Source organism: Oncorhynchus masou, chromosome 12, assembly GCF_036934945.1.
Source record: "Oncorhynchus masou masou isolate Uvic2021 chromosome 12, UVic_Omas_1.1, whole genome shotgun sequence".
Taxonomy (NCBI): domain Eukaryota; kingdom Metazoa; phylum Chordata; class Actinopteri; order Salmoniformes; family Salmonidae; genus Oncorhynchus; species Oncorhynchus masou.
This window is the reverse complement of record NC_088223.1, coordinates 41,941,270-41,949,235: the sequence shown is the minus strand read 5'-3', so window position 1 is coordinate 41,949,235 and position 7,966 is coordinate 41,941,270.

Genomic DNA, 7,966 nt, shown 5'->3' with positions numbered 1-7,966 from the left:
CATTTTCTAGCATGAGAGCTACTTAAAAAAATAAACATGTAATGAACTACTTAATTTTTTTCCAGCTTTCAAATAGGAACATTCTTCTCTTCTCCTCTCCCCTGCAACTCTTCTCCATGTCCTTACTGTACAATAGAGAGTAGTGCACTGTTTTCTGTTAAGACACACTATATATACAAAAGTATGTGGACACCCCTTCAAATGAGTGGATTTGGCTATTTCAGCCATAACCGTTGCTGACAGGTATATAAAATCGAGCACACATCCATGTAATCTCCATAGACAAACATTGTCAGTAAAATGGCCCTTGCTGAAGAGTTCAGTGACTTTCAACGTGGCACCATCATAGGATGCCACCTTTCCAGTTAATCAAATTTCTGCCCTGCTAGAGCTGCCCTGGTCAACTGTAAGTGCTGTTATTGTGAAATGGAAACGTCTTGGAGCAACGGCTTTGCTCCGAAGTGGTAGGCCACACAAGCTCACAGAACGGGACGCCGAGTGCTGAAGCGCGTAGCGTGTAAAAAGTCGTCTGTTATCTGCAGCTTCATGGGTTTCCATGGCCTAGCAGCCACACACAAGCCTAAGAACACCATGCGCAATGCCAAGCATCGGCTGGAGAGGTGTTAACTCACCATCATTGGACTCTGGAGCAGTGGAAATGCATTCTCTGGAGTGTTGTATTACGCTTCACCATCTGACAGTGCAACGGACTAATCTGGATTTGGCGTATGCCAGGAGAATGCATAGTAAAGTTAAAGCCAACTGTAAAGTTTGGAGGAGGAATAATGGTCTGGGGCTGTTTTCTATGGTTCGGGCTAAGCCCCTTAGTTCCAATGAAGGGAAATATTAACACTACAGGATACAATGACATTCTAGGCAATTCTGTGCTTCCAACTTTGTGGCAACAGTTTGGGGAAGGCCCATTTCAAGGTTTCAGCATGACAATGCCTTCATGCACAAAGTGAGGTCCATATAGAAATGGTTTGTCGAGATTGGTGTGGAAGAACCTGACTGACCTGCACAGAGCCCTGACTTCAACCCTATCAAACACCTTTGGGATGAATTGGAAAGCCGACTGCATGCCTGGCCTAGTCAGCCAACATCAGTGCCTGACCTCACTAATGCTCTTGTCGCTGAATGGAAGCTAGTCCCCATAGCAATGTTCCAACATCTAGTGGAAAGCCTTCCTAGAGGAGTTGGAGGCTGTTATAGCAGAAAAGGGGGGACTAACTCTATATTAATGCCCATGATTTTGGAATGAGATGTTTAATGAGTAGGTGTCCACATATTTTTGGTCATGTAGTGTACCTGGTAAAATAATGGTTAATAAACAACTATTAAGGGGGGCCCTACACAATCTGTGATTTTCCCCCCCAAATTGTTTTTTTATTTTCCAAAACTATGTTTCAGTAAAAATTTCCTGGGTTTAGTTTAGTTTTTCACTCAATTACAATTGTTCATAGAGAAATAATGAAATGCTTATGTTCTGAGTTCATGTCTATGTTTTAATCACATCAGAATACTTTATTTATTGATCTGGAAGAAATGTAACAAGTCGATTATTTTTTGGTGTAATTCTCCTTTAATTGTGCATCTGGCCCTTTAATTGCGCACATAGCGAGTGAGGAATGTGCCATCTAATGTGCTTGTCTACTGAGGGTTATGTACTGCTGCGGCTCCAGGACCAGCGCAAGAACAAATCAGTTCGAAGGGCATTTGACTTCTATAGGTGGCCCGTTAATGGGTGTTTTTAACAAAGACCACAGCCAGCTCCTGAGTTTCAAGTTTGGTGAAGCTTACAATTTATCCTACCATTTCTACCCACCTGCATTTCAGTTATGAATATTTTTATATGCGTATTTTCTTGGAACAGTTTCATAAAAAAAATAATAAAAAAACATTTTAGTTTCTCAAAATTATTTTGACATGGTTAATCATAAAAATCTGAATTAAAATTATACAAATCTCAAATTCAACTAATGCAAGAGCACCAGCCTTTGCCATATGGACACATTGATAGTCTACACCAGGCCTGGGCAATTACTTTCCATGGAGGGCCAAGTTAGAATATATTTTGACATTGTGGGCCAGAATCATATTACAGGATTATACATCATGTGTATAACTGACAGATATATCTACTGTAAATCACGTCCAGATATGCTACTTATTTTTCTTGTTTAACATACACAGAAATAAACCACATCCATGGTCTCCTTTTGGTAGGTGTTTACATTATTATACATGCAATGAACTACACGAAGGGAAAGGTACACTTGCGTTCAGCACCACGGACAGAACTCCTGTTAATGGGTATGCACAAAAACACAAGAAAGAGAGCGAGCTTAACATTACATTTAAACTACTCAATCAGTTTGAGGAGTGCAGTCTCTGATGGGCATTGACTAGGGCAGTGAAGTCAGGGACAGTTTCTGACGTCGCTATCTGCAGGATTGCTGAGAGGTGAGAGTCAGTAAGATATGATCTGTGCCTTGACTAGGATAGTTAGCCAGTTATATTTCATCACTGAAAATGTCTGTTCACATACATAGGTTGACATACATACAGAGGGTATCGGTACCGAGTCAATGTGCAGGGGAACAGGTTAGTAAAGGTAATTTGTACATGTAGGTAGGGGTAAAGTGACTATGCATAGATAATAAACAGTGAGTAGCAGCAGTATAAAAACAAAGGGGGGAGGGTATTGGGTGTAGAAACTGTTAAGGAGCCTTTTGGACTTAGACTTGACGCTCCAGTAACCGCTTGCGGTAGCAGAGAGAACAGTCAATGGCTTGGGTGACTGTAGTCTTTGACAATTTTTTTTAGGCCTTCCTCTGACACCGCCTAGTATATATAGGTCCTGGATGTCAGGAAGCTTGGCCCCAGTGATGTACTGGGCCGTACGCACTACCCTCTGAAGCGCCTTATGGTCAAATGCCGAGCAGTTGAAACTTGAAACTCTCGACCCGCTCCACTTCAGCCTCAATGTTTTTTCTGTAGACCACGATCAGCTCCTTTGTCTTGCTCACATTGAGGGAGAGGTTGTTGTCCTGGCACCACACTACCAGGTCTCTGACCTCCTCCCTATAGGCTGTCTCATCATTGTCGGTGATCAGGCTGACGACACTGTGTCGTCAGCAAACTTAATGATGGTGTCGTGCTTGATCACGCAGTCGTGGGTGAACAGGGAGTACAGGAGGGGACTAAGCACGCACCCCTGAGGGGCCCCAGTGTTGAGGATCAGTGTGGTGGATGTGCTGTTGCTTACCCTTACCACCTGGGGGCAGCCCGTCCAAGATCCAGTTGCAGAGGGAGGTGTTTAGTCCCAGGGTCCTTAGCTTGGTGTTGAGCTTTGTGGGCACTATGGTGTTGAACGCTGAGTTGTAGTCAATAAACAGCATTCTCACATAGGTGTTCCTTTTGTCCAGGTGGGAAAGGGCGTGTGAAGTGTGATTGAGATTGCATCATCTGTGGATCTGTTTGGGAGGTATGCGAATTGGTCTAGGGTTTCCGGCATGATGGTGTTGTGAGCCATCACCAGTCTTTCAAAGCACTTCATGGCTACCAACGTGAGTGCAACAGGGTGGAAATCGTTTAGGCAGGTTACCTTCGCTTTCTTGGGAACAGGGACTATGGTGGTCTGTTTGAAACATGTTAGTATTACAGACTCGGTCAGGGATAGGTTAAAAATTCAGGGAAGACACTTGCCAGTTGGCCCAGAGAGCGTGATCACACAGTCATCACGCAGTCATCCGGAACAGCTGGTGTTTATAAAAGGCATTTAGCTCGTCTGGTAGATTCGCGTCACTGGGCAGCTCGCGGCTGGGTTTCCCTTTGTAGTCCGTAATAATCTTCAAGCCCTGCCACATCCAACGAGCATCAGAGCCAGTGTAGTAGGATTCAATCTTAGTCCTGTATTGACACTTTGCCTGTTTGATGGTTCGTCTGAGGGGATAGCGGGATTTTTTTATAAGCTTCTGGACTAGTGTGCCGCTCCTTGAAAGCGGCAGCTCTAGCCTTGAGCTCGGTGCGGATGTTTCCTATAATCCATGGCTTCATAATATACTCCTTTTGTCCAGATCTAATCAAGTACATGATCTACACATACGGAGTCAGAGGGCCACTGTTTCGCTCGCACGGATGCTTTATAGGAGATTGATGCGTCTTTCTGTTGGCGTGTATCTCGGTCAAATGAATGATCAATATTTTAATAATTTATTTGGACGGGAAAGGAGGTACGGTAGGGTGGCCCAGGACCCCTAGCGTCCGACCATCTGAAACTAGGCGAAGTTTGCAATTAAGAAATAATAGATACAAATTATATACTTCCCCACGATATACTTCTGCCAGGTAAGCCTACTTTGCAGTTAACATCTAATACAAGCTCGGGAGAAACGAAGGTTGAAAGTCATGCGTCCTCCGATACACAAGCCAACCAAGCCGCACTGCTTCTTAACACAGTGCGCATCCAACCCGGAAGCCAGCCGCACCAATGTGTCGGAGGAAACACGGTGCACCTGGCAACCTTGGTTAGCATGCACTGCGCCCGGCCCGCCAGAGGAGTTGCTGGTGCGCGATGAGACAAGGATATCCCTACCGGCCAAACCCTCCCTAACCCGGACGACGCTAGGCCAATTGTGCGTCGCACCACGGACCTTCCGGTCGCGGCCGGTTACGAAAGAGCCTGGGCCCGAACCCAGAGTCTCTGGTGGCACAGCCCTTAACCACTACGCCACCCGGGAGGCCCCAACATGACTACTTTTAACCTTAAACTATACTGAACAAAAATATAAACGCATTATGTTAAGTGTTGGTACCATGTATTATGAGTTGAAATAAACAATCCCAGAAATGTTTTCTATGCACAAAAAGCTTATTCCTCTAAAATGCTGTTCCATACACACAAAAAAGCTTATTTCCCTAAAACCTTGTGCTGGGGACAATAATAGGCCACACAACACAATGCCACAAATTTGAGAGCGTTTTTAAAGAACGTGCCGACTGCAGGAATGTCTACCAGAGCTGTTGCCAGAGAATTTAATGTTAATTTCTCTACCATAAGCGGCCTCCAGCGTAATTTTAGAGAATTTGGCAGTATGTTCAACCGGCCTCACGACCGCAGATCATGTGTAACCATGCCAGCCCTTCCCTGATGCTTTGTTTGATGGCTTCCGCATTCTGTAAGGACCGACACAAGTTGAGAAGCAGGTACGGGGAGTCAAACATTTTAATGAGGAACAGACAAGGAACAAGACAGAAACAGCGTCCTCACAGGGGTAACAAAACAACATACAAACATTAATGTGGAAGCAGGGAACAGAGCTGGGGGACAGACAAATATAGGGAAGGAAATAACAGGTGATTGAGTGCAGGTGAGTCCAAATGATCGCTGATGTGCGTGATGAGGGAAGCAGGTGTACAGACCATTATTCCTTCACCAAACTTTACAGTTGGCACTATGCATTGGAACAGGTAGTGTTCTCTTGGCAGCCACCAAACCTAGATTCATACGTTGGACTGCCAGATGGTGAAGCGTGATTCATCACTCCAGAGAACGTGTTTCCACTGCTCCATAGGCCAATGACGGTGAACTTTACACCACTCCAGCCGACACTTAGTGTTGCGCATGGTGCTCTTAGGCTTGTGTGCAGCTGCTCGGCCATAGAAATCCATTTAATGAAGCTCCAGACTAAAAGTTATTGTGCTGATGTTGTTTCCAGAGGCAGTTTGGAACTCGGTAGTGAGTGTTGAAACTGAGGACAGGCGATTTTTACGCGCTACGCACTTCAGCACTCTGTGGTCCTGTTCTGTGAGTTTGTGTGGCCTACCACTTTACAGCTGAGCCGTTGTTGCTCTTAGACGTTTCGACTTCACTATAACAGCACTTACAGTTGAACGGGGCAGCTCTAGCAGGGCAGAAATTTGATGAACTGACTTGTTGGAAAGTTGACATCCTATGACGGTGCCACGTTGAAAGTCAAAGGCTCTTCAGTTCTGCCAATGTTTGTCTATGGAGGTTGCATGGCTGTGTGCTCGATTGTATACACCTGTCGGCAACAGGTGATGCTTAAATAGTCGAATCCACTAATTTGAAGGGCTGTCCACATACCTTTTGTGTATATATAGTGTATTTCGATAAATACCGGAACTGATTCAAATATCAAACATTACCTCTTGAGAAAGAGTGGTAGGGAGTGGAATGATTGCACAAACAGGTCTGATACCCAGGCTACACTCTAGTAAGGTACACTTTATTTGACCTTTTTATCTCTGATTTTCGAGTCTGTTGTCTCCCTAACTCTCCATAGCTATTGAATGTACCTTATGTCCTTTTCTTTTCACATCAGGCCTCTTACCATCCCATCGGTGCCATAGCCAGTCATTACCCACCCGCCCCCAATCAGTGACCATACCCCTCCAGGGAACTACGCTCAAGAGACTGTTGGCATTTAGATATGACGCACAAACACAGCTGTAATCCATTGCATTTGACATTTTGTCATTCATGTGTAGTAGGTAGGTATCACGTGTGAGGCAATTATTTTCAATAGCACGAATATGGTATTTTTTCACAATGAGAAAGAGAGAAAAGGATAATAACCATAAAATGTATAAGTGTTCCTTTCAGAGCAACGGACCACCAACGCCCCCCCCCCCCCCCGTACCCTCCCCAGCCCCTTCCCCTGACATCCTGATTCAATAAGTGGTGTGATTGCTTCCAAATGCACATTGATATTCAGCAGTAATGCCACCATCGGAAACAACGCATTAGAGTCTGGCCCCTTTGAATGTGTCACACTGTCTGTGTGACAGATAAGAGAATCCTCGCTGCACCAGAAAGCCTTGTTTGTTTTCCAGAGCTGGAAACGAAGGCCCACACAACCAAGCCAATTAAATAATGAACATTGCAATTGAATGTCAGAGGTCTTCCCTGGCTTATTAACTTGTTTGTTGCTGTGACCACTACTGCATTAACATGGCTTTTAGCCAAAGAAGCAGAACGTCCTTCTCACTGGGCAGAAAGTAGAGCTAGACTGGGATTGCATGTAAAGTCTTTATCATCTTGATTTATGGGAAAAGCACTCATGCAGGGCTCACTGGACATGCATGCGATGGAAAATGGATGACTCTATGCTCGATGCTTTGTTCTGCTCTCTACTCTGTGTTACAATAGGCATTGCCTACTTTTTTACGCTGAATTGAATAATCAAGCTATTTTGATTTGTGTAGACCACTTGCAGCCATGAAAAACAGTCTGAACAAAACGTTGGTTCAGTTGGTAGAGTATGGCACTTGCAACACTATGGTTGTGGGTTTGATTCCCATGGGGGACCAGTACAAACAAAATGTGAACATGTATCCACTCACTACTGTATGATGCTCTGGATAAGAATGTCTGCATAAATGTAAATTAGCCAAATCCATATTTCTGCAACCTACACTACCGGTCAAAAGTTTTAGAACACCTACTTATTCAAGGGTTTTTCTTTATTTGTACTATTTTCTACATTGTAGAATAATAGCAAAGACCCCAAAATGATGAAATAACACATATGGAATCATGTAGTAACCAAAAAAGTTTAAAACAAATGAGAGATTCTTCAAAGTAGCCTCCCTTTGCCTTGATGACCATTCTTGGCATTCTCTCAACCAGCTTCATCAGGTAGTCACCTGGAAATCATTTAAATGAGCAGGTGTGCCTTCTCAAAAGTGAATTTGTGGAATTTATTTCCTTAATGCGTTTGAGCCAGTTAGTTGTGTTGTTCCAAGGTAGGTGGGTATACAGAAGATGGTCTTTTACCAAATAGGGCTAAGTCCATATTATGGCAAGAACAGCTCAAATAAGCAAAGAGAAACAACAGTCCATCATTACTTTAAGACATGAAGGTCAGTGAATACAAGGCACACTTAACCAGCATGGCTACCACAGCATTCTGCAGTGATACGCCATTCCATATGGTTTGGG